This window comes from Schistocerca gregaria, chromosome 2, assembly GCF_023897955.1.
Source record: "Schistocerca gregaria isolate iqSchGreg1 chromosome 2, iqSchGreg1.2, whole genome shotgun sequence".
In the NCBI taxonomy this organism is placed as follows: domain Eukaryota; kingdom Metazoa; phylum Arthropoda; class Insecta; order Orthoptera; family Acrididae; genus Schistocerca; species Schistocerca gregaria.
The window spans coordinates 810,809,527-810,828,942 of NC_064921.1; the positions used below are offsets into that span (position 1 = coordinate 810,809,527).

Sequence of the window (19,416 nt, forward strand, 5' to 3'; positions counted from 1 at the left end):
ACCTGTGAGTAGTAATATTTATTTACTTATTTCGCAAGTAAAGACCTGCAGCCTGTCATTATACAGGTATAGCAGGCCATACACTGTGTGACTTTACATGTTATATCATACGAAATTCAGTTTTATTACTAGTACATTTTTTCTTGAAAATTTCACAAAAGAACTGCAAGTAGTAATAACGGGAAGTAAGCATTTTCACGCTGAGTTGTTGAAACCTTGTGGATAACAAACTACAAGCTGTTTTGCTCCTTCGCAACCCCAGAGCCGTCAATTCAGCTGTGAACGAAAGTAAATTAAATGCCCCGGGTGAGGATCGAACTCACGACCTTAAGATTATGAGACTTACGCGCTGCCTACTGCGCTACCGAGGCACGTGATTGCCATACCTTCTGGAATCTCGGCAAGTAGCAAATACTAGTGGTAGAGAGTCTGCACTTGCTGGCTCATTTTTTCTGTTACTACACGTGCATTCCCAGCGCTGCAGGCAACTTGCGATGCTAGGCCGACGCCAGTATGTACAATAGCACGCACGAGTCCAAACGAGAAGACGTGCGCGCTGCGTGTTTGGCTGTTTCCACACGGAATCCCGCGGTCCATTCTCGTGGCCCACGCACTTCGAGTGCGAAAGACTCGCAGCTCCACTATCGGGGAAAAACAAAATGATGCATCGGCCGGGAATCGAACCCGGGCCGCCCGCGTGGCAGGCGAGCATTCTACCACTGAACCACCGATGCCCAGCTAGTTCGCAGCTTCCTTGTGCTTTCCGCGGCAGACGTCTGAACGGAAAGTGGGACTGCCGTCCAGCGCCGTGGCATCCTCTCGAGAGAATGCTACAAACGCTGAATCCTGCGCTGCACTGCTTAAAAATGACGCCCGAACTCGATCGTCTTAGTAGTGTTGCGGCGCACGCACGCGACGACTCTTGCCAAAGGACGCGAAATGTGCGTAGAGACGCTGTCTGGATGCGCTCGCCTACCCCGTAATGCGCCTACTGCTGCGACCACCTTCGGCCGACGCCGACAGGCGGGAAGCAGACACAGCGCGGCGTGCGCAGAAGAAAACCGTGCGGTGGTGGTGTAATGGTCAGCATAGTTGCCTTCCAAGCAGTTGATCCGGGTTCGATTCCCGGCCACCGCAGCCTGCGTTTTACTTCTGCGTATGAGTACTTTTGCCACGCGTCCTTAAATTAATGTTTCTTTCCCCCTCTTACTCGCTGCAGGCCACCCTATATTGTGTGCGTCGATTCCGCTTGAGTCTCGACTTGTCTCGACTTTGCTCGGCTGACGCGAGAGCTGACGCTCTCCAATCGGCCTATATCAGAAGGACTAGCACGCGAAACGACTGAGAGAGGTATGGCGAGGCGGGCACAACATTACTTATGCCTCAAGTAAAGACCTGCTGCCTGTTATCGTGCATTGTGTGATTTTACATGTTCTGTCAGACAAATTCAGTTTTATTACTAGTACATTTCTTTTTTTCTTTGTTGAAAATTTTACAACACGCTCCTTCATTTCACTGTGGCCGCACGGCGCGACTTGGCATACCGAGAGCCAAAACGTGGCGCCAGTGCCCTTGACCGAATAGCGCTGCAGCTCCGAAACCGACGAGAAAAGAGAAATACGAATTGAAACTGTCGGCAGCGCCATGTGTTCGCAGGCGGTCACCCGCCCAAGCACTGACAACGCCCAGCGTCGCGCAGTAGCGGTGATCGGACGAGAAACAGTGTGATCAGTGAAGTGTTTTAGCGCGTCCCGACAAGTCGCTTTCGGGTCCCCTATCTGCTCCCACACAATTTCTTAGTCACCACACTTCCCCGCCGAAATAGGCGTTGCCTTTTTGAAATAGAAAAATCGTATTGGCCCGTGGGGGGATCGAACCCACGACCTTCGCGTTATTAGCACGACGCTCTAACCAACTGAGCTAACGGGCCTCGGTGCACACTGTCTTCCAGCACTTAGAGGCAGTAGCTATGCGTATTTACAGGTAACATTTCTATGGTAGCAGTCCAACAGTGGACCAGCGTCTCTCCTCCCTTTATTCCGCTGCTCGTAGTAATTTCATTGCGTGCCCGTTTCTCTCGACTGTTTTCAGCTCACGTTTATGAACCAGTAGCTATAACGCGAGGAGGACGTGAAAACAGCATTTCGCTCTGTCCAAACTTGTCGTGATTTGTTCCGAAAAAATTACATTCCGGTACCGGGAATCGAACCCGGGCCTCCTGGATGAAAGCCAGGTATCCTAGCCACTAGACCACACCGGACGCGCACACTTTTTTCGGGGTTTACACCCCCTGCACTGGCTTTCCGTGTCGCACTTTCCCTGTTTGCGACCATCTTTTCGCGCTCCCATGCCGAGGCGCGCATGGCAAAAGTCACAGTCCGTTGCTTTTGGCCTCGTTGTTACAGGGGTACGAGGAAAAGCAAACCTGTGAGTAGTAATATTTATTTACTTATTTCGCAAGTAAAGACCTGCAGCCTGTCATAATACAGGTATAGCAGGCCATACACCGTGTGACTTTACATGTTATATCATACGAAATTCAGTTTTATTACTAGTACATTTTTTCTTGAAAATTTCACAAAAGAACTGCAAGTAGTAATAACGGGAAGTAAGCATTTTCACGCTGAGTTGTTGAAACCTTGTGGATAACAAACTACAAGCTGTTTTGCTCCTTCGCAACCCCAGAGCCGTCAATTCAGCTGTGAACGAAAGTAAATTAAATGCCCCGGGTGAGGATCGAACTCACGACCTTAAGATTATGAGACTTACGCGCTGCCTACTGCGCTACCGAGGCACGTGATTGCCATACCTTCTGGAATCTCGGCAAGCAGCAAATACTAGTGGTAGAGAGTCTGCACTTGCTGGCTCATTTTTTCTGTTACTACACGTGCATTCCCAGCGCTGCAGGCAACTTGCGATGCTAGGCCGACGCCAGTATGTACAATAGCACGCACGAGTCCAAACGAGAAGACGTGCGCGCTGCGTGTTTGGCTGTTTCCACACGGAATCCCGCGGTCCATTCTCGTGGCCCACGCACTTCGAGTGCGAAAGACTCGCAGCTCCACTATCGAGGAAAAACAAAATGATGCATCGGCCGGGAATCGAACCCGGGCCGCCCGCGAGGCAGGCGAGCATTCTACCACTGAACCACCGATGCCCAGCTAGTTCGCAGCTTCCTTGTGCTTTCCGCGGCAGACGTCTGAAGGGAAAGTGGGACTGCCGTCCAGCGCCGTGGCATCCTCTCGAGAGAATGCTACAAACGCTGAATCCTGCGCTGCACTGCTTAAAAATGACGCCCGAACTCGATCGTCTTAGTAGTGTTGCGGCGCACGCACGCGACGACTCTTGCCAAAGGACGCGAAATGTGCGTAGAGACGCTGTCTGGATGCGCTCGCCTACCCCGTAATGCGCCTACTGCTGCGACGACCTTCGGCCGCCGCCGACAGGCGGGAAGCAGACACAGCGCGGCGTGCGCAGAAGAAAACCGTGCGGTGGTGGTGTAATGGTCAGCATAGTTGCCTTCCAAGCAGTTGATCCGGGTTCGATTCCCGGCCACCGCAGCCTGCGTTTTACTTCTGCGTATGAGTACTTTTGCCACGCGTCCTTAAATTAATGTTTCTTTCCCCCTCTTACTCGCTGCAGGCCACCCTATATTGTGTGCGTCGATTCCGCTTGAGTCTCGACTTGTCTCGACTTTGCTCGGCTGACGCGAGAGCTGACGCTCTCCAATCGGCCTATATCAGAAGGACTAGCACGCGAAACGACTGAGAGAGGTATGGCGAGGCGGGCACAACATTACTTATGCCTCAAGTAAAGACCTGCTGCCTGTTATCGTGCATTGTGTGATTTTACATGTTCTGTCAGACAAATTCAGTTTTATTACTAGTACATTTCTTTTTTTCTTTGTTGAAAATTTTACAACACGCTCCTTCATTTCACTGTGGCCGCACGGCGCGACTTGGCATACCGAGAGCCAAAACGTGGCGCCAGTGCCCTTGACCGAATAGCGCTGCAGCTCCGAAACCGACGAGAAAAGAGAAATACGAATTGAAACTGTCGGCAGCGCCATGTGTTCGCAGGCGGTCACCCGCCCAAGCACTGACAACGCCCAGCGTCGCGCAGTAGCGGTGATCGGACGAGAAACAGTGTGATCAGTGAAGTGTTTTAGCGCGTCCCGACAAGTCGCTTTCGGGTCCCCTATCTGCTCCCACACAATTTCTTAGTCACCACACTTCCCCGCCGAAATAGGCGTTGCCTTTTTGAAATAGAAAAATCGTATTGGCCCGTGGGGGGATCGAACCCACGACCTTCGCGTTATTAGCACGACGCTCTAACCAACTGAGCTAACGGGCCTCGGTGCACACTGTCTTCCAGCACTTAGAGGCAGTAGCTATGCGTATTTACAGGTAACATTTCTATGGTAGCAGTCCAACAGTGGACCAGCGTCTCTCCTCCCTTTATTCCGCTGCTCGTAGTAATTTCATTGCGTGCCCGTTTCTCTCGACTGTTTTCGGCTCACGTTTATGAACCAGTAGCTATAACGCGAGGAGGACGTGAAAACAGCATTTCGCTCTGTCCAAACTTGTCGTGATTTGTTCCGAAAAAATTACATTCCGGTACCGGGAATCGAACCCGGGCCTCCTGGATGAAAGCCAGGTATCCTAGCCACTAGACCACACCGGACGCGCACACTTTTTTCGGGGTTTACACCCCCTGCACTGGCTTTCCGTGTCGCACTTTCCCTGTTTGCGACCATCTTTTCGCGCTCCCATGCCGAGGCGCGCATGGCAAAAGTCACAGTCCGTTGCTTTTGGCCTCGTTGTTACAGGGGTACGAGGAAAAGCAAACCTGTGAGTAGTAATATTTATTTACTTATTTCGCAAGTAAAGACCTGCAGCCTGTCATTATACAGGTATAGCAGGCCATACACCGTGTGACTTTACATGTTATATCATACGAAATTCAGTTTTATTACTAGTACATTTTTTCTTGAAAATTTCACAAAAGAACTGCAAGTAGTAATAACGGGAAGTAAGCATTTTCACGCTGAGTTGTTGAAACCTTGTGGATAACAAACTACAAGCTGTTTTGCTCCTTCGCAACCCCAGAGCCGTCTATTCAGCTGTGAACGAAAGTAAATTAAATGCCCCAGGTGAGGATCGAACTCACGACCTTAAGATTATGAGACTTACGCGCTGCCTACTGCGCTACCGAGGCACGTGATTGCCATACCTTCTGGAATCTCGGCAAGCAGCAAATACTAGTGGTAGAGAGTCTGCACTTGCTGGCTCATTTTTTCTGTTACTACACGTGCATTCCCAGCGCTGCAGGCAACTTGCGATGCTAGGCCGACGCCAGTATGTACAATAGCACGCACGAGTCCAAACGAGAAGACGTGCGCGCTGCGTGTTTGGCTGTTTCCACACGGAATCCCGCGGTCCATTCTCGTGGCCCACGCACTTCGAGTGCGAAAGACTCGCAGCTCCACTATCGGGGAAAAACAAAATGATGCATCGGCCGGGAATCGAACCCGGGCCGCCCGCGTGGCAGGCGAGCATTCTACCACTGAACCACCGATGCCCAGCTAGTTCGCAGCTTCCTTGTGCTTTCCGCGGCAGACGTCTGAAGGGAAAGTGGGACTGCCGTCCAGCGCCGTGGCATCCTCTCGAGAGAATGCTACAAACGCTGAATCCTGCGCTGCACTGCTTAAAAATGACGCCCGAACTCGATCGTCTTAGTAGTGTTGCGGCGCACGCACGCGACGACTCTTGCCAAAGGACGCGAAATGTGCGTAGAGACGCTGTCTGGATGCGCTCGCCTACCCCGTAATGCGCCTACTGCTGCGACCACCTTCGGCCGCCGCCGACAGGCGGGAAGCAGACACAGTTCGGCGTGCGCAGAAGAAAACCGTGCGGTGGTGGTGTAATGGTCAGCATAGTTGCCTTCCAAGCAGTTGATCCGGGTTCGATTCCCGGCCACCGCAGCCTGCGTTTTACTTCTGCGTATGAGTACTTTTGCCACGCGTCCTTAAATTAATGTTTCTTTCCCCCTCTTACTCGCTGCAGGCCACCCTATATTGTGTGCGTCGATTCCGCTTGAGTCTCGACTTGTCTCGACTTTGCTCGGCTGACGCGAGAGCTGACGCTCTCCAATCGGCCTATATCAGAAGGACTAGCACGCGAAACGACTGAGAGAGGTATGGCGAGGCGGGCACAACATTACTTATGCCTCAAGTAAAGACCTGCTGCCTGTTATCGTGCATTGTGTGATTTTACATGTTCTGTCAGACAAATTCAGTTTTATTACTAGTACATTTCTTTTTTTCTTTGTTGAAAATTTTACAACACGCTCCTTCATTTCACTGTGGCCGCACGGCGCGACTTGGCATACCGAGAGCCAAAACGTGGCGCCAGTGCCCTTGACCGAATAGCGCTGCAGCTCCGAAACCGACGAGAAAAGAGAAATACGAATTGAAACTGTCGGCAGCGCCATGTGTTCGCAGGCGGTCACCCGCCCAAGCACTGACAACGCCCAGCGTCGCGCAGTAGCGGTGATCGGACGAGAAACAGTGTGATCAGTGAAGTGTTTTAGCGCGTCCCGACAAGTCGCTTTCGGGTCCCCTATCTGCTCCCACACAATTTCTTAGTCACCACACTTCCCCGCCGAAATAGGCGTTGCCTTTTTGAAATAGAAAAATCGTATTGGCCCGTGGGGGGATCGAACCCACGACCTTCGCGTTATTAGCACGACGCTCTAACCAACTGAGCTAACGGGCCTCGGTGCACACTGTCTTCCAGCACTTAGAGGCAGTAGCTATGCGTATTTACAGGTAACATTTCTATGGTAGCAGTCCAACAGTGGACCAGCGTCTCTCCTCCCTTTATTCCGCTGCTCGTAGTAATTTCATTGCGTGCCCGTTTCTCTCGACTGTTTTCAGCTCACGTTTATGAACCAGTAGCTATAACGCGAGGAGGACGTGAAAACAGCATTTCGCTCTGTCCAAACTTGTCGTGATTTGTTCCGAAAAAATTACATTCCGGTACCGGGAATCGAACCCGGGCCTCCTGGGTGAAAGCCAGGTATCCTAGCCACTAGACCACACCGGACGCGCACACTTTTTTCGGGGTTTACACCCCCTGCACTGGCTTTCCGTGTCGCACTTTCCCTGTTTGCGACCATCTTTTCGCGCTCCCATGCCGAGGCGCGCATGGCAAAAGTCACAGTCCGTTGCTTTTGGCCTCGTTGTTACAGGGGTACGAGGAAAAGCAAACCTGTGAGTAGTAATATTTATTTACTTATTTCGCAAGTAAAGACCTGCAGCCTGTCATTATACAGGTATAGCAGGCCATACACCGTGTGACTTTACATGTTATATCATACGAAATTCAGTTTTATTACTAGTACATTTTTTCTTGAAAATTTCACAAAAGAACTGCAAGTAGTAATAACGGGAAGTAAGCATTTTCACGCTGAGTTGTTGAAACCTTGTGGATAACAAACTACAAGCTGTTTTGCTCCTTCGCAACCCCAGAGCCGTCAATTCAGCTGTGAACGAAAGTAAATTAAATGCCCCGGGTGAGGATCGAACTCACGACCTTAAGATTATGAGACTTACGCGCTGCCTACTGCGCTACCGAGGCACGTGATTGCCATACCTTCTGGAATCTCGGCAAGCAGCAAATACTAGTGGTAGAGAGTCTGCACTTGCTGGCTCATTTTTTCTGTTACTACACGTGCATTCCCAGCGCTGCAGGCAACTTGCGATGCTAGGCCGACGCCAGTATGTACAATAGCACGCACGAGTCCAAACGAGAAGACGTGCGCGCTGCGTGTTTGGCTGTTTCCACACGGAATCCCGCGGTCCATTCTCGTGGCCCACGCACTTCGAGTGCGAAAGACTCGCAGCTCCACTATCGGGGAAAAACAAAATGATGCATCGGCCGGGAATCGAACCCGGGCCGCCCGCGTGGCAGGCGAGCATTCTACCACTGAACCACCGATGCCCAGCTAGTTCGCAGCTTCCTTGTGCTTTCCGCGGCAGACGTCTGAACGGAAAGTGGGACTGCCGTCCAGCGCCGTGGCATCCTCTCGAGAGAATGCTACAAACGCTGAATCCTGCGCTGCACTGCTTAAAAATGACGCCCGAACTCGATCGTCTTAGTAGTGTTGCGGCGCACGCACGCGACGACTCTTGCCAAAGGACGCGAAATGTGCGTAGAGACGCTGTCTGGATGCGCTCGCCTACCCCGTAATGCGCCTACTGCTGCGACCACCTTCGGCCGCCGCCGACAGGCGGGAAGCAGACACAGCGCGGCGTGCGCAGAAGAAAACCGTGCGGTGGTGGTGTAATGGTCAGCATAGTTGCCTTCCAAGCAGTTGATCCGGGTTCGATTCCCGGCCACCGCAGCCTGCGTTTTACTTCTGCGTATGAGTACTTTTGCCACGCGTCCTTAAATTAATGTTTCTTTCCCCCTCTTACTCGCTGCAGGCCACCCTATATTGTGTGCGTCGATTCCGCTTGAGTCTCGACTTGTCTCGACTTTGCTCGGCTGACGCGAGAGCTGACGCTCTCCAATCGGCCTATATCAGAAGGACTAGCACGCGAAACGACTGAGAGAGGTATGGCGAGGCGGGCACAACATTACTTATGCCTCAAGTAAAGACCTGCTGCCTGTTATCGTGCATTGTGTGATTTTACATGTTCTGTCAGACAAATTCAGTTTTATTACTAGTACATTTCTTTTTTTCTTTGTTGAAAATTTTACAACACGCTCCTTCATTTCACTGTGGCCGCACGGCGCGACTTGGCATACCGAGAGCCAAAACGTGGCGCCAGTGCCCTTGACCGAATAGCGCTGCAGCTCCGAAACCGACGAGAAAAGAGAAATACGAATTGAAACTGTCGGCAGCGCCATGTGTTCGCAGGCGGTCACCCGCCCAAGCACTGACAACGCCCAGCGTCGCGCAGTAGCGGTGATCGGACGAGAAACAGTGTGATCAGTGAAGTGTTTTAGCGCGTCCCGACAAGTCGCTTTCGGGTCCCCTATCTGCTCCCACACAATTTCTTAGTCACCACACTTCCCCGCCGAAATAGGCGTTGCCTTTTTGAAATAGAAAAATCGTATTGGCCCGTGGGGGGATCGAACCCACGACCTTCGCGTTATTAGCACGACGCTCTAACCAACTGAGCTAACGGGCCTCGGTGCACACTGTCTTCCAGCACTTAGAGGCAGTAGCTATGCGTATTTACAGGTAACATTTCTATGGTAGCAGTCCAACAGTGGACCAGCGTCTCTCCTCCCTTTATTCCGCTGCTCGTAGTAATTTCATTGCGTGCCCGTTTCTCTCGACTGTTTTCAGCTCACGTTTATGAACCAGTAGCTATAACGCGAGGAGGACGTGAAAACAGCATTTCGCTCTGTCCAAACTTGTCGTGATTTGTTCCGAAAAAATTACATTCCGGTACCGGGAATCGAACCCGGGCCTCCTGGGTGAAAGCCAGGTATCCTAGCCACTAGACCACACCGGACGCGCACACTTTTTTCGGGGTTTACACCCCCTGCACTGGCTTTCCGTGTCGCACTTTCCCTGTTTGCGACCATCTTTTCGCGCTCCCATGCCGAGGCGCGCATGGCAAAAGTCACAGTCCGTTGCTTTTGGCCTCGTTGTTACAGGGGTACGAGGAAAAGCAAACCTGTGAGTAGTAATATTTATTTACTTATTTCGCAAGTAAAGACCTGCAGCCTGTCATTATACAGGTATAGCAGGCCATACACCGTGTGACTTTACATGTTATATCATACGAAATTCAGTTTTATTACTAGTACATTTTTTCTTGAAAATTTCACAAAAGAACTGCAAGTAGTAATAACGGGAAGTAAGCATTTTCACGCTGAGTTGTTGAAGCCTTATGGATAACAAACTACAAGCTGTTTTGCTCCTTCGCAACCCCAGAGCCGTCAATTTAGCTGTGAACGGAAGTAAATTAAATGCCCCGGGTGAGGATCGAACTCACGACCTTAAGATTATGAGACTTACGCGCTGCCTACTGCGCTACCGAGGCACGTGATGGCCAAACCTTCTGGTATCTCGGCAAGTAGCAAATACTAGTGGTAGAGAGTCTGCACTTGCTGGCTCATTTTTTCTGTTACTACACGTGCATTCCCGGCGCTGCAGGCAACTTGCGATGATAGGCCGACGCCAGTATGCACAATAGCACGCAGGAGTCCAAACGAGAAGACGTGCGCGCTGCGTGTTTGGTTGTTTCCACACGGAATCCCGCGGTTCATTCTCGTGGCCCACGCACTTCGAGTGCGAAGGACACGCAGCTCCACTATCGGGGAAAAAACAAAATGATGCATCGGCCGGGAATCGAACCCGGGCCGCCCGCGTGGCAGGCCAGCATTCTACCACTGAACCACCGATGCTCAGCTAGTTTGCAGCTTCCTTGTGCTTTCCGCGGCAGACGTCTGAAGGGAAAGTGGGACTGCCGTCCAGCGCCGTGGCATCCTCTCGAGAGAATGCTACAAACGCTGAATCCTGCGCTGCACTGCTTAAAAATGACGCCCGAACGCGATCGTCTAAGTAGTGTTGCGGCGCACGCACGCGACGACTCTTGCCAAAGGACGCGAAATGTGCGTAGAGACGCTGTCTGGATGCGCTCGCCTACCCCGTAATGCGCCTGCTGCTGCGACCACCTTCAGCCGCCGCCGACAGGCGGGAAGCAGACACAGCGCGGCGTGCGCGCAAGAAAACCGTGCGGTGGTGGTGTAATGGTCAGCATAGTTGCCTTCCAAGCAGTTGATCCGGGTTCGATTCCCGGCCACCGCAGCCTGCGTTTTACTTCTGCGTATGAGTACTTTTGCCACGCGTCATTAAATTAATGTTTCTTTCCTCCTCTTACTGGCTGCAGGCCACCCTATATTGTGTGCGTCGATTCCGCTTGAGTCTCGACTTGTCTCGACTTTGCTCGGCTGACGCGAGAGCTGACGCTCTCCAATCGGCCTATATCAGAAGGACAAGCACGCGAAACGACTGAGAGAGGTATGGCGAGGCGGGCACAACATTACTTACGCCTCAAGTAAAGACCTGCTGCCTGTTATCGTGCATTGTGTGATTTTACATGTTCTGTCAGACAAATTCAGTTTTATTACTAGCACATTTCTTTTTTTCTTTGTTGAAAATTTTACAACACGCTCCTTCATTTCACTGTGGCCGCACGGCGCGACTTGGCATACCGAGAGGCAAAACGTGGCGCCAGTGCCCTAGACCGAATAGCGCTGCAGCTCCGAAACCGACGAGAAAAGAGAAATACGAATTGAAACTGTCGGCAGCGCCCTGTGTTCGCAGGCGGTCACCCGCCCAAGCACTGACAACGCCCAGCGTCGCGCAGTAGCGGTGATCGGACGACAAACTGTGTGTTCAGCGTGCTGTGACCTGTGAAGTGTTTTAGCGCGTCCCGACAAGTCTCTTTCGGGTCCCCTATCAGCTCCCACACAATGTGACGATTTCTTTGTCACCATACTTGCCCGGGGAAATCGGCGTTGCCTTTTTGAAGTAGTAAAATCGAAGTGGCCCGTGGGGGGATCGAACCCACGACCTTCGCGTTATTAGCACGACGCTCTAACCAACTGAGCTAACGGCCCTCGGTGCACTCCGTCTTCCAGCGCTTAGAGGGAGTGGCTCTGCGTATTTACAGGTAACATTTCTATGGTAGCAGTCCAACAGTGGACCAGGGTCTCTTCTCCCTTTATTCCGCTGCTCGTAGTAATTTCATTGCGTGCCCGTTTCTCTCGACTGTTTTCAGCTCACGTTTATGAACCAGTAGCTATAACGCGAGGAGGACGTGAAACAGCATTTCGCAGGGTCCAAACTTGTCGTGATTTGTTCCGAAAAAATTACATTCCGGTACCGGGAATCGAACCCGGGCCTCCTGGGTGAAAGCCAGGTATCCTAGCCACTAGACCACACCGGACGCGCACGCTTATTTTTGGGGTTTACACCCCCTCCACTGGCTTTCCGTGTCGCACTTTCCCTGTTTGCGAGCATCTTTTCGCTCTCCCATGCCGAGGCGCGCATGGCAAAAGTCACAGTCCGTTGCTTTTGGCCTCGTTGTTACAGGGGTAGGAGGAAAAGCAAAGCTGTGAGTAGTAATATTTATTTACTTATTTCGCAAGTAAAGACCTGCAGCCTGTCATTATATAGCAGGTCATACACTGTGTGACTTTACATGTTATATCATACGAAATTCAGTTTTATTACTAGTACATTTTTTCTTGAAAATTTCACAAAAGAACTGCAAGTAGTAATAACGGGAAGTAAGCATTTTCACGCTGAGTTGTTGAAGCCTTATGGATAACAAACTACAAGCTGTTTTGCTCCTTCGCAACCCCAGAGCCGTCAATTTAGCTGTGAACGGAAGTAAATTAAATGCCCCGGGTGAGGATCGAACTCACGACCTTAAGATTATGAGACTTACGCGCTGCCTACTGCGCTACCGAGGCACGTGATGGCCAAACCTTCTGGTATCTCGGCAAGTAGCAAATACTAGTGGTAGAGAGTCTGCACTTGCTGGCTCATTTTTTCTGTTACTACACGTGCATTCCCGGCGCTGCAGGCAACTTGCGATAATAGGCCGACGCCAGTATGCACAATAGCACGCAGGAGTCCAAACGAGAAGACGTGCGCGCTGCGTGTTTGGTTGTTTCCACACGGAATCCCGCGGTTCATTCTCGTGGCCCACGCACTTCGAGTGCGAAGGACACGCAGCTCCACTATCGGGGAAAAAACAAAATGATGCATCGGCCGGGAATCGAACCCGGGCCGCCCGCGTGGCAGGCGAGCATTCTACCACTGAACCACCGATGCCCAGCTAGTTCGCAGCTTCCTTGTGCTTTCCGCGGCAGACGTCTGAACGGAAAGTGGGACTGCCGTCCAGCGCCGTGGCATCCTCTCGAGAGAATGCTACAAACGCTGAATCCTGCGCTGCACTGCTTAAAAATGACGCCCGAACGCGATCGTCTAAGTAGTGTTGCGGCGCACGCACGCGACGACTCTTGCCAAAGGACGCGAAATGTGCGTAGAGACGCTGTCTGGATGCGCTCGCCTACCCCGTAATGCGCCTGCTGCTGCGACCACCTTCAGCCGCCGCCGACAGGCGGGAAGCAGACACAGCGCGGCGTGCGCGCAAGAAAACCGTGCGGTGGTGGTGTAATGGTCAGCATAGTTGCCTTCCAAGCAGTTGATCCGGGTTCGATTCCCGGCCACCGCAGCCTGCGTTTTACTTCTGCGTATGAGTACTTTTGCCACGCGTCATTAAATTAATGTTTCTTTCCTCCTCTTACTGGCTGCAGGCCACCCTATATTGTGTGCGTCGATTCCGCTTGAGTCTCGACTTGTCTCGACTTTGCTCGGCTGACGCGAGAGCTGACGCTCTCCAATCGGCCTATATCAGAAGGACAAGCACGCGAAACGACTGAGAGAGGTATGGCGAGGCGGGCACAACATTACTTACGCCTCAAGTAAAGACCTGCTGCCTGTTATCGTGCATTGTGTGATTTTACATGTTCTGTCAGACAAATTCAGTTTTATTACTAGCACATTTCTTTTTTTCTTTGTTGAAAATTTTACAACACGCTCCTTCATTTCACTGTGGCCGCACGGCGCGACTTGGCATACCGAGAGGCAAAACGTGGCGCCAGTGCCCTAGACCGAATAGCGCTGCAGCTCCGAAACCGACGAGAAAAGAGAAATACGAATTGAAACTGTCGGCAGCGCCCTGTGTTCGCAGGCGGTCACCCGCCCAAGCACTGACAACGCCCAGCGTCGCGCAGTAGCGGTGATCGGACGACAAACTGTGTGTTCAGCGTGCTGTGACCTGTGAAGTGTTTTAGCGCGTCCCGACAAGTCTCTTTCGGGTCCCCTATCAGCTCCCACACAATGTGACGATTTCTTTGTCACCATACTTGCCCGGGGAAATCGGCGTTGCCTTTTTGAAGTAGTAAAATCGAAGTGGCCCGTGGGGGGATCGAACCCACGACCTTCGCGTTATTAGCACGACGCTCTAACCAACTGAGCTAACGGGCCTCGGTGCACTCCGTCTTCCAGCGCTTAGAGGGAGTGGCTCTGCGTATTTACAGGTAACATTTCTATGGTAGCAGTCCAACAGTGGACCAGGGTCTCTTCTCCCTTTATTCCGCTGCTCGTAGTAATTTCATTGCGTGCCCGTTTCTCTCGACTGTTTTCAGCTCACGTTTATGAACCAGTAGCTATAACGCGAGGAGGACGTGAAACAGCATTTCGCAGGGTCCAAACTTGTCGTGATTTGTTCCGAAAAAATTACATTCCGGTACCGGGAATCGAACCCGGGCCTCCTGGGTGAAAGCCAGGTATCCTAGCCACTAGACCACACCGGACGCGCACGCTTATTTTTGGGGTTTACACCCTCTCCACTGGCTTTCCGTGTCGCACTTTCCCTGTTTGCGAGCATCTTTTCGCTCTCCCATGCCGAGGCGCGCATGGCAAAAGTCACAGTCCGTTGCTTTTGGCCTCGTTGTTACAGGGGTAGGAGGAAAAGCAAAGCTGTGAGTAGTAATATTTATTTACTTATTTCGCAAGTAAAGACCTGCAGCCTGTCATTATATAGCAGGTCATACACTGTGTGACTTTACATGTTATATCATACGAAATTCAGTTTTATTACTAGTACATTTTTTCTTGAAAATTTCACAAAAGAACTGCAAGTAGTAATAACGGGAAGTAAGCATTTTCACGCTGAGTTGTTGAAGCCTTATGGATAACAAACTACAAGCTGTTTTGCTTCTTCGCAACCCCAGAGCCGTCAATTTAGCTGTGAACGGAAGTAAATTAAATGCCCCGGGTGAGGATCGAACTCACGACCTTAAGATTATGAGACTTACGCGCTGCCTACTGCGCTACCGAGGCACGTGATGGCCAAACCTTCTGGTATCTCGGCAAGTAGCAAATACTAGTGGTAGAGAGTCTGCACTTGCTGGCTCATTTTTTCTGTTACTACACGTGCATTCCCGGCGCTGCAGGCAACTTGCGATGATAGGCCGACGCCAGTATGCACAATAGCACGCAGGAGTCCAAACGAGAAGACGTGCGCGCTGCGTGTTTGGTTGTTTCCACACGGAATCCCGCGGTTCATTCTCGTGGCCCACGCACTTCGAGTGCGAAGGACACGCAGCTCCACTATCGGGGAAAAAACAAAATGATGCATCGGCCGGGAATCGAACCCGGGCCGCCCGCGTGGCAGGCCAGCATTCTACCACTGAACCACCGATGCTCAGCTAGTTTGCAGCTTCCTTGTGCTTTCCGCGGCAGACGTCTGAAGGGAAAGTGGGACTGCCGTCCAGCGCCGTGGCATCCTCTCGAGAGAATGCTACAAACGCTGAATCCTGCGCTGCACTGCTTAAAAATGACGCCCGAACGCGATCGTCTAAGTAGTGTTGCGGCGCACGCACGCGACGACTCTTGCCAAAGGACGCGAAATGTGCGTAGAGACGCTGTCTGGATGCGCTCGCCTACCCCGTAATGCGCCTGCTGCTGCGACCACCTTCAGCCGCCGCCGACAGGCGGGAAGCAGACACAGCGCGGCGTGCGCGCAAGAAAACCGTGCGGTGGTGGTGTAATGGTCAGCATAGTTGCCTTCCAAGCAGTTGATCCGGGTTCGATTCCCAGCCACCGCAGCCTGCGTTTTACTTCTGCGTATGAGTACTTTTGCCACGCGTCATTAAATTAATGTTTCTTTCCTCCTCTTACTGGCTGCAGGCCACCCTATATTGTGTGCGTCGATTCCGCTTGAGTCTCGACTTGTCTCGACTTTGCTCGGCTGACGCGAGAGCTGACGCTCTCCAATCGGCCTATATCAGAAGGACAAGCACGCGAAACGACTGAGAGAGGTATGGCGAGGCGGGCACAACATTACTTACGCCTCAAGTAAAGACCTGCTGCCTGTTATCGTGCATTGTGTGATTTTACATGTTCTGTCAGACAAATTCAGTTTTATTACTAGCACATTTCTTTTTTTCTTTGTTGAAAATTTTACAACACGCTCCTTCATTTCACTGTGGCCGCACGGCGCGACTTGGCATACCGAGAGGCAAAACGTGGCGCCAGTGCCCTAGACCGAATAGCGCTGCAGCTCCGAAACCGACGAGAAAAGAGAAATACGAATTGAAACTGTCGGCAGCGCCCTGTGTTCGCAGGCGGTCACCCGCCCAAGCACTGACAACGCCCAGCGTCGCGCAGTAGCGGTGATCGGACGACAAACTGTGTGTTCAGCGTGCTGTGACCTGTGAAGTGTTTTAGCGCGTCCCGACAAGTCTCTTTCGGGTCCCCTATCAGCTCCCACACAATGTGACGATTTCTTTGTCACCATACTTGCCCGGGGAAATCGGCGTTGCCTTTTTGAAGTAGTAAAATCGAAGTGGCCCGTGGGGGGATCGAACCCACGACCTTCGCGTTATTAGCACGACGCTCTAACCAACTGAGCTAACGGGCCTCGGTGCACTCCGTCTTCCAGCGCTTAGATGGAGTGGCTCTGCGTATTTACAGGTAACATTTCTATGGTAGCAGTCCAACAGTGGACCAGGGTCTCTTCTCCCTTTATTCCGCTGCTCGTAGTAATTTCATTGCGTGCCCGTTTCTCTCGACTGTTTTCAGCTCACGTTTATGAACCAGTAGCTATAACGCGAGGAGGACGTGAAACAGCATTTCGCAGGGTCCAAACTTGTCGTGATTTGTTCCGAAAAAATTACATTCCGGTACCAGGAATCGAACCCGGGCCTCCTAGGTGAAAGCCAGGTATCCTAGCCACTAGACCACACCGGACGCGCACGCTTATTTTTGGGGTTTACACCCCCTCCACTGGCTTTCCGTGTCGCACTTTCCCTGTTTGCGAGCATCTTTTCGCTCTCCCATGCCGAGGCGCGCATGGCAAAAGTCACAGTCCGTTGCTTTTGGCCTCGTTGTTACAGGGGTAGGAGGAAAAGCAAAGCTGTGAGTAGTAATATTTATTTACTTATTTCGCAAGTAAAGACCTGCAGCCTGTCATTATATAGCAGGTCATACACTGTGTGACTTTACATGTTATATCATACGAAATTCAGTTTTATTACTAGTACATTTTTTCTTGAAAATTTCACAAAAGAACTGCAAGTAGTAATAACGGGAAGTAAGCATTTTCACGCTGAGTTGTTGAAGCCTTATGGATAACAAACTACAAGCTGTTTTGCTCCTTCGCAACCCCAGAGCCGTCAATTTAGCTGTGAACGGAAGTAAATTAAATGCCCCAGGTGAGGATCGAACTCACGACCTTAAGATTATGAGACTTACGCGCTGCCTACTGCGCTACCGAGGCACGTGATGGCCAAACCTTCTGGTATCTCGGCAAGTAGCAAATACTAGTGGTAGAGAGTCTGCACTTGCTGGCTCATTTTTTCTGTTACTACACGTGCATTCCCGGCGCTGCAGGCAACTTGCGATGATAGGCCGACGCCAGTATGCACAATAGCACGCAGGAGTCCAAACGAGAAGACGTGCGCGCTGCGTGTTTGGTTGTTTCCACACGGAATCCCGCGGTTCATTCTCGTGGCCCACGCACTTCGAGTGCGAAGGACACGCAGCTCCACTATCGGGGAAAAAACAAAATGATGCATCGGCCGGGAATCGAACCCGGGCCGCCCGCGTGGCAGGCGAGCATTCTACCACTGAACCACCGATGCTCAGCTAGTTTGCAGCTTCCTTGTGCTTTCCGCGGCAGACGTCTGAAGGGAAAGTGGGACTGCCGTCCAGCGCCGTGGCATCCTCTCGAGAGAATGCTACAAACGCTGAATCCTGCGCTGCACTGCTTAAAAATGACGCCCGAACGCGATCGTCTAAGTAGTGTTGCGGCGCACGCACGCGACGACTCTTGCCAAAGGACGCGAAATGTGCGTAGAGACGCTGTCTGGATGCGCTCGCCTACCCCGTAATGCGCCTGCTGCTGCGACCACCTTCAGCCGCCGCCGACAGGCGGGAAGCAGACACAGCGCGGCGTGCGCGCAAGAAAACCGTGCGGTGGTGGTGTAATGGTCAGCATAGTTGCCTTCCAAGCAGTTGATCCGGGTTCGATTCCCGGCCACCGCAGCCTGCGTTTTACTTCTGCGTATGAGTACTTTTGCCACGCGTCATTAAATTAATGTTTCTTTCCTCCTCTTACTGGCTGCAGGCCACCCTATATTGTGTGCGTCGATTCCGCTTGAGTCTCGACTTGTCTCGACTTTGCTCGGCTGACGCGAGAGCTGACGCTCTCCAATCGGCCTATATCAGAAGGACAAGCACGCGAAACGACTGAGAGAGGTATGGCGAGGCGGGCACAACATTACTTACGCCTCAAGTAAAGACCTGCTGCCTGTTATCGTGCATTGTGTGATTTTACATGTTCTGTCAGACAAATTCAGTTTTATTACTAGCACATTTCTTTTTTTCTTTGTTGAAAATTTTACAACACGCTCCTTCATTTCACTGTGGCCGCACGGCGCGACTTGGCATACCGAGAGGCAAAACGTGGCGCCAGTGCCCTAGACCGAATAGCGCTGCAGCTCCGAAACCGACGAGAAAAGAGAAATACGAATTGAAACTGTCGGCAGCGCCCTGTGTTCGCAGGCGGTCACCCGCCCAAGCACTGACAACGCCCAGCGTCGCGCAGTAGCGGTGATCGGACGACAAACTGTGTGTTCAGCGTGCTGTGACCTGTGAAGTGTTTTAGCGCGTCCCGACAAGTCTCTTTCGGGTCCCCTATCAGCTCCCACACAATGTGACGATTTCTTTGTCACCATACTTGCCCGGGGAAATCGGCGTTGCCTTTTTGAAGTAGTAAAATCGAAGTGGCCCGCGGGGGGATCGAACCCACGACCTTCGCGTTATTAGCACGACGCTCTAACCAACTGAGCTAACGGGCCTCGGTGCACTCCGTCTTCCAGCGCTTAGAGGGAGTGGCTCTGCGTATTTACAGGTAACATTTCTATGGTAGCAGTCCAACAGTGGACCAGGGTCTCTTCTCCCTTTATTCCGCTGCTCGTAGTAATTTCATTGCGTGCCCGTTTCTCTCGACTGTTTTCAGCTCACGTTTATGAACCAGTAGCTATAACGCGAGGAGGACGTGAAATAGCATTTCGCAGGGTCCAAACTTGTCGTGATTTGTTCCGAAAAAATTACATTCCGGTACCGGGAATCGAACCCGGGCCTCCTGGGTGAAAGCCAGGTATCCTAGCCACTAGACCACACCGGACGCGCACGCTTATTTTTGGGGTTTACACCCCCTCCACTGGCTTTCCGTGTCGCACTTTCCCTGTTTGCGAGCATCTTTTCGCTCTCCCATGCCGAGGCGCGCATGGCAAAAGTCACAGTCCG

At 51.8% G+C, this 19,416-nt stretch overlaps 40 non-coding genes across 40 annotated transcripts; 8 read left to right on the forward strand and 32 right to left on the reverse strand.

The window, feature by feature from the left end:
- Positions 1–298: 298 nt before the first annotated feature.
- Positions 299–371, reverse strand: Trnam-cau (transfer RNA methionine (anticodon CAU)). Its single transcript has one exon. It is a non-coding gene; the product is annotated as a tRNA-Met (tRNA).
- A 292-nt stretch (positions 372–663) lies between these two features.
- Positions 664–734, reverse strand: Trnag-gcc (transfer RNA glycine (anticodon GCC)). The gene has a single exon. It is a non-coding gene; the product is annotated as a tRNA-Gly (tRNA).
- A 331-nt stretch (positions 735–1,065) lies between these two features.
- Trnag-ucc (transfer RNA glycine (anticodon UCC)) lies at positions 1,066–1,137 on the forward strand. The gene has a single exon. It is a non-coding gene; the product is annotated as a tRNA-Gly (tRNA).
- Positions 1,138–1,856: 719 nt separating this feature from the next.
- Trnai-aau (transfer RNA isoleucine (anticodon AAU)) lies at positions 1,857–1,930 on the reverse strand. Its single transcript has one exon. It is a non-coding gene; the product is annotated as a tRNA-Ile (tRNA).
- Positions 1,931–2,188: 258 nt separating this feature from the next.
- Positions 2,189–2,260, reverse strand: Trnae-uuc (transfer RNA glutamic acid (anticodon UUC)). Its single transcript has one exon. It is a non-coding gene; the product is annotated as a tRNA-Glu (tRNA).
- Positions 2,261–2,721: 461 nt separating this feature from the next.
- Positions 2,722–2,794, reverse strand: Trnam-cau (transfer RNA methionine (anticodon CAU)). Its single transcript has one exon. It is a non-coding gene; the product is annotated as a tRNA-Met (tRNA).
- Positions 2,795–3,086: 292 nt separating this feature from the next.
- Trnag-gcc (transfer RNA glycine (anticodon GCC)) lies at positions 3,087–3,157 on the reverse strand. Its single transcript has one exon. It is a non-coding gene; the product is annotated as a tRNA-Gly (tRNA).
- Positions 3,158–3,488: 331 nt separating this feature from the next.
- Trnag-ucc (transfer RNA glycine (anticodon UCC)) lies at positions 3,489–3,560 on the forward strand. The gene has a single exon. It is a non-coding gene; the product is annotated as a tRNA-Gly (tRNA).
- A 719-nt stretch (positions 3,561–4,279) lies between these two features.
- Trnai-aau (transfer RNA isoleucine (anticodon AAU)) lies at positions 4,280–4,353 on the reverse strand. Its single transcript has one exon. It is a non-coding gene; the product is annotated as a tRNA-Ile (tRNA).
- Positions 4,354–4,611: 258 nt separating this feature from the next.
- Trnae-uuc (transfer RNA glutamic acid (anticodon UUC)) lies at positions 4,612–4,683 on the reverse strand. The gene has a single exon. It is a non-coding gene; the product is annotated as a tRNA-Glu (tRNA).
- Positions 4,684–5,144: 461 nt separating this feature from the next.
- On the reverse strand, positions 5,145–5,217 carry Trnam-cau (transfer RNA methionine (anticodon CAU)). The gene has a single exon. It is a non-coding gene; the product is annotated as a tRNA-Met (tRNA).
- Positions 5,218–5,509: 292 nt separating this feature from the next.
- On the reverse strand, positions 5,510–5,580 carry Trnag-gcc (transfer RNA glycine (anticodon GCC)). The gene has a single exon. It is a non-coding gene; the product is annotated as a tRNA-Gly (tRNA).
- A 331-nt stretch (positions 5,581–5,911) lies between these two features.
- Positions 5,912–5,983, forward strand: Trnag-ucc (transfer RNA glycine (anticodon UCC)). The gene has a single exon. It is a non-coding gene; the product is annotated as a tRNA-Gly (tRNA).
- Positions 5,984–6,702: 719 nt separating this feature from the next.
- Trnai-aau (transfer RNA isoleucine (anticodon AAU)) lies at positions 6,703–6,776 on the reverse strand. The gene has a single exon. It is a non-coding gene; the product is annotated as a tRNA-Ile (tRNA).
- A 258-nt stretch (positions 6,777–7,034) lies between these two features.
- On the reverse strand, positions 7,035–7,106 carry Trnae-uuc (transfer RNA glutamic acid (anticodon UUC)). Its single transcript has one exon. It is a non-coding gene; the product is annotated as a tRNA-Glu (tRNA).
- Positions 7,107–7,567: 461 nt separating this feature from the next.
- On the reverse strand, positions 7,568–7,640 carry Trnam-cau (transfer RNA methionine (anticodon CAU)). The gene has a single exon. It is a non-coding gene; the product is annotated as a tRNA-Met (tRNA).
- Positions 7,641–7,932: 292 nt separating this feature from the next.
- Trnag-gcc (transfer RNA glycine (anticodon GCC)) lies at positions 7,933–8,003 on the reverse strand. The gene has a single exon. It is a non-coding gene; the product is annotated as a tRNA-Gly (tRNA).
- A 331-nt stretch (positions 8,004–8,334) lies between these two features.
- On the forward strand, positions 8,335–8,406 carry Trnag-ucc (transfer RNA glycine (anticodon UCC)). The gene has a single exon. It is a non-coding gene; the product is annotated as a tRNA-Gly (tRNA).
- Positions 8,407–9,125: 719 nt separating this feature from the next.
- Positions 9,126–9,199, reverse strand: Trnai-aau (transfer RNA isoleucine (anticodon AAU)). Its single transcript has one exon. It is a non-coding gene; the product is annotated as a tRNA-Ile (tRNA).
- Positions 9,200–9,457: 258 nt separating this feature from the next.
- Positions 9,458–9,529, reverse strand: Trnae-uuc (transfer RNA glutamic acid (anticodon UUC)). Its single transcript has one exon. It is a non-coding gene; the product is annotated as a tRNA-Glu (tRNA).
- A 461-nt stretch (positions 9,530–9,990) lies between these two features.
- Trnam-cau (transfer RNA methionine (anticodon CAU)) lies at positions 9,991–10,063 on the reverse strand. The gene has a single exon. It is a non-coding gene; the product is annotated as a tRNA-Met (tRNA).
- A 293-nt stretch (positions 10,064–10,356) lies between these two features.
- Positions 10,357–10,427, reverse strand: Trnag-gcc (transfer RNA glycine (anticodon GCC)). Its single transcript has one exon. It is a non-coding gene; the product is annotated as a tRNA-Gly (tRNA).
- Positions 10,428–10,758: 331 nt separating this feature from the next.
- On the forward strand, positions 10,759–10,830 carry Trnag-ucc (transfer RNA glycine (anticodon UCC)). Its single transcript has one exon. It is a non-coding gene; the product is annotated as a tRNA-Gly (tRNA).
- A 741-nt stretch (positions 10,831–11,571) lies between these two features.
- Positions 11,572–11,645, reverse strand: Trnai-aau (transfer RNA isoleucine (anticodon AAU)). The gene has a single exon. It is a non-coding gene; the product is annotated as a tRNA-Ile (tRNA).
- Positions 11,646–11,902: 257 nt separating this feature from the next.
- Positions 11,903–11,974, reverse strand: Trnae-uuc (transfer RNA glutamic acid (anticodon UUC)). Its single transcript has one exon. It is a non-coding gene; the product is annotated as a tRNA-Glu (tRNA).
- Positions 11,975–12,430: 456 nt separating this feature from the next.
- Trnam-cau (transfer RNA methionine (anticodon CAU)) lies at positions 12,431–12,503 on the reverse strand. The gene has a single exon. It is a non-coding gene; the product is annotated as a tRNA-Met (tRNA).
- A 293-nt stretch (positions 12,504–12,796) lies between these two features.
- Trnag-gcc (transfer RNA glycine (anticodon GCC)) lies at positions 12,797–12,867 on the reverse strand. Its single transcript has one exon. It is a non-coding gene; the product is annotated as a tRNA-Gly (tRNA).
- A 331-nt stretch (positions 12,868–13,198) lies between these two features.
- Trnag-ucc (transfer RNA glycine (anticodon UCC)) lies at positions 13,199–13,270 on the forward strand. The gene has a single exon. It is a non-coding gene; the product is annotated as a tRNA-Gly (tRNA).
- A 741-nt stretch (positions 13,271–14,011) lies between these two features.
- On the reverse strand, positions 14,012–14,085 carry Trnai-aau (transfer RNA isoleucine (anticodon AAU)). The gene has a single exon. It is a non-coding gene; the product is annotated as a tRNA-Ile (tRNA).
- Positions 14,086–14,342: 257 nt separating this feature from the next.
- Positions 14,343–14,414, reverse strand: Trnae-uuc (transfer RNA glutamic acid (anticodon UUC)). The gene has a single exon. It is a non-coding gene; the product is annotated as a tRNA-Glu (tRNA).
- A 456-nt stretch (positions 14,415–14,870) lies between these two features.
- On the reverse strand, positions 14,871–14,943 carry Trnam-cau (transfer RNA methionine (anticodon CAU)). The gene has a single exon. It is a non-coding gene; the product is annotated as a tRNA-Met (tRNA).
- Positions 14,944–15,236: 293 nt separating this feature from the next.
- Positions 15,237–15,307, reverse strand: Trnag-gcc (transfer RNA glycine (anticodon GCC)). The gene has a single exon. It is a non-coding gene; the product is annotated as a tRNA-Gly (tRNA).
- Positions 15,308–15,638: 331 nt separating this feature from the next.
- Positions 15,639–15,710, forward strand: Trnag-ucc (transfer RNA glycine (anticodon UCC)). The gene has a single exon. It is a non-coding gene; the product is annotated as a tRNA-Gly (tRNA).
- A 741-nt stretch (positions 15,711–16,451) lies between these two features.
- Trnai-aau (transfer RNA isoleucine (anticodon AAU)) lies at positions 16,452–16,525 on the reverse strand. Its single transcript has one exon. It is a non-coding gene; the product is annotated as a tRNA-Ile (tRNA).
- A 257-nt stretch (positions 16,526–16,782) lies between these two features.
- On the reverse strand, positions 16,783–16,854 carry Trnae-uuc (transfer RNA glutamic acid (anticodon UUC)). Its single transcript has one exon. It is a non-coding gene; the product is annotated as a tRNA-Glu (tRNA).
- A 456-nt stretch (positions 16,855–17,310) lies between these two features.
- Trnam-cau (transfer RNA methionine (anticodon CAU)) lies at positions 17,311–17,383 on the reverse strand. Its single transcript has one exon. It is a non-coding gene; the product is annotated as a tRNA-Met (tRNA).
- A 293-nt stretch (positions 17,384–17,676) lies between these two features.
- On the reverse strand, positions 17,677–17,747 carry Trnag-gcc (transfer RNA glycine (anticodon GCC)). Its single transcript has one exon. It is a non-coding gene; the product is annotated as a tRNA-Gly (tRNA).
- A 331-nt stretch (positions 17,748–18,078) lies between these two features.
- Positions 18,079–18,150, forward strand: Trnag-ucc (transfer RNA glycine (anticodon UCC)). The gene has a single exon. It is a non-coding gene; the product is annotated as a tRNA-Gly (tRNA).
- Positions 18,151–18,891: 741 nt separating this feature from the next.
- Positions 18,892–18,965, reverse strand: Trnai-aau (transfer RNA isoleucine (anticodon AAU)). Its single transcript has one exon. It is a non-coding gene; the product is annotated as a tRNA-Ile (tRNA).
- A 257-nt stretch (positions 18,966–19,222) lies between these two features.
- On the reverse strand, positions 19,223–19,294 carry Trnae-uuc (transfer RNA glutamic acid (anticodon UUC)). Its single transcript has one exon. It is a non-coding gene; the product is annotated as a tRNA-Glu (tRNA).
- Between the last annotated feature and the right edge of the window lie 122 nt (positions 19,295–19,416).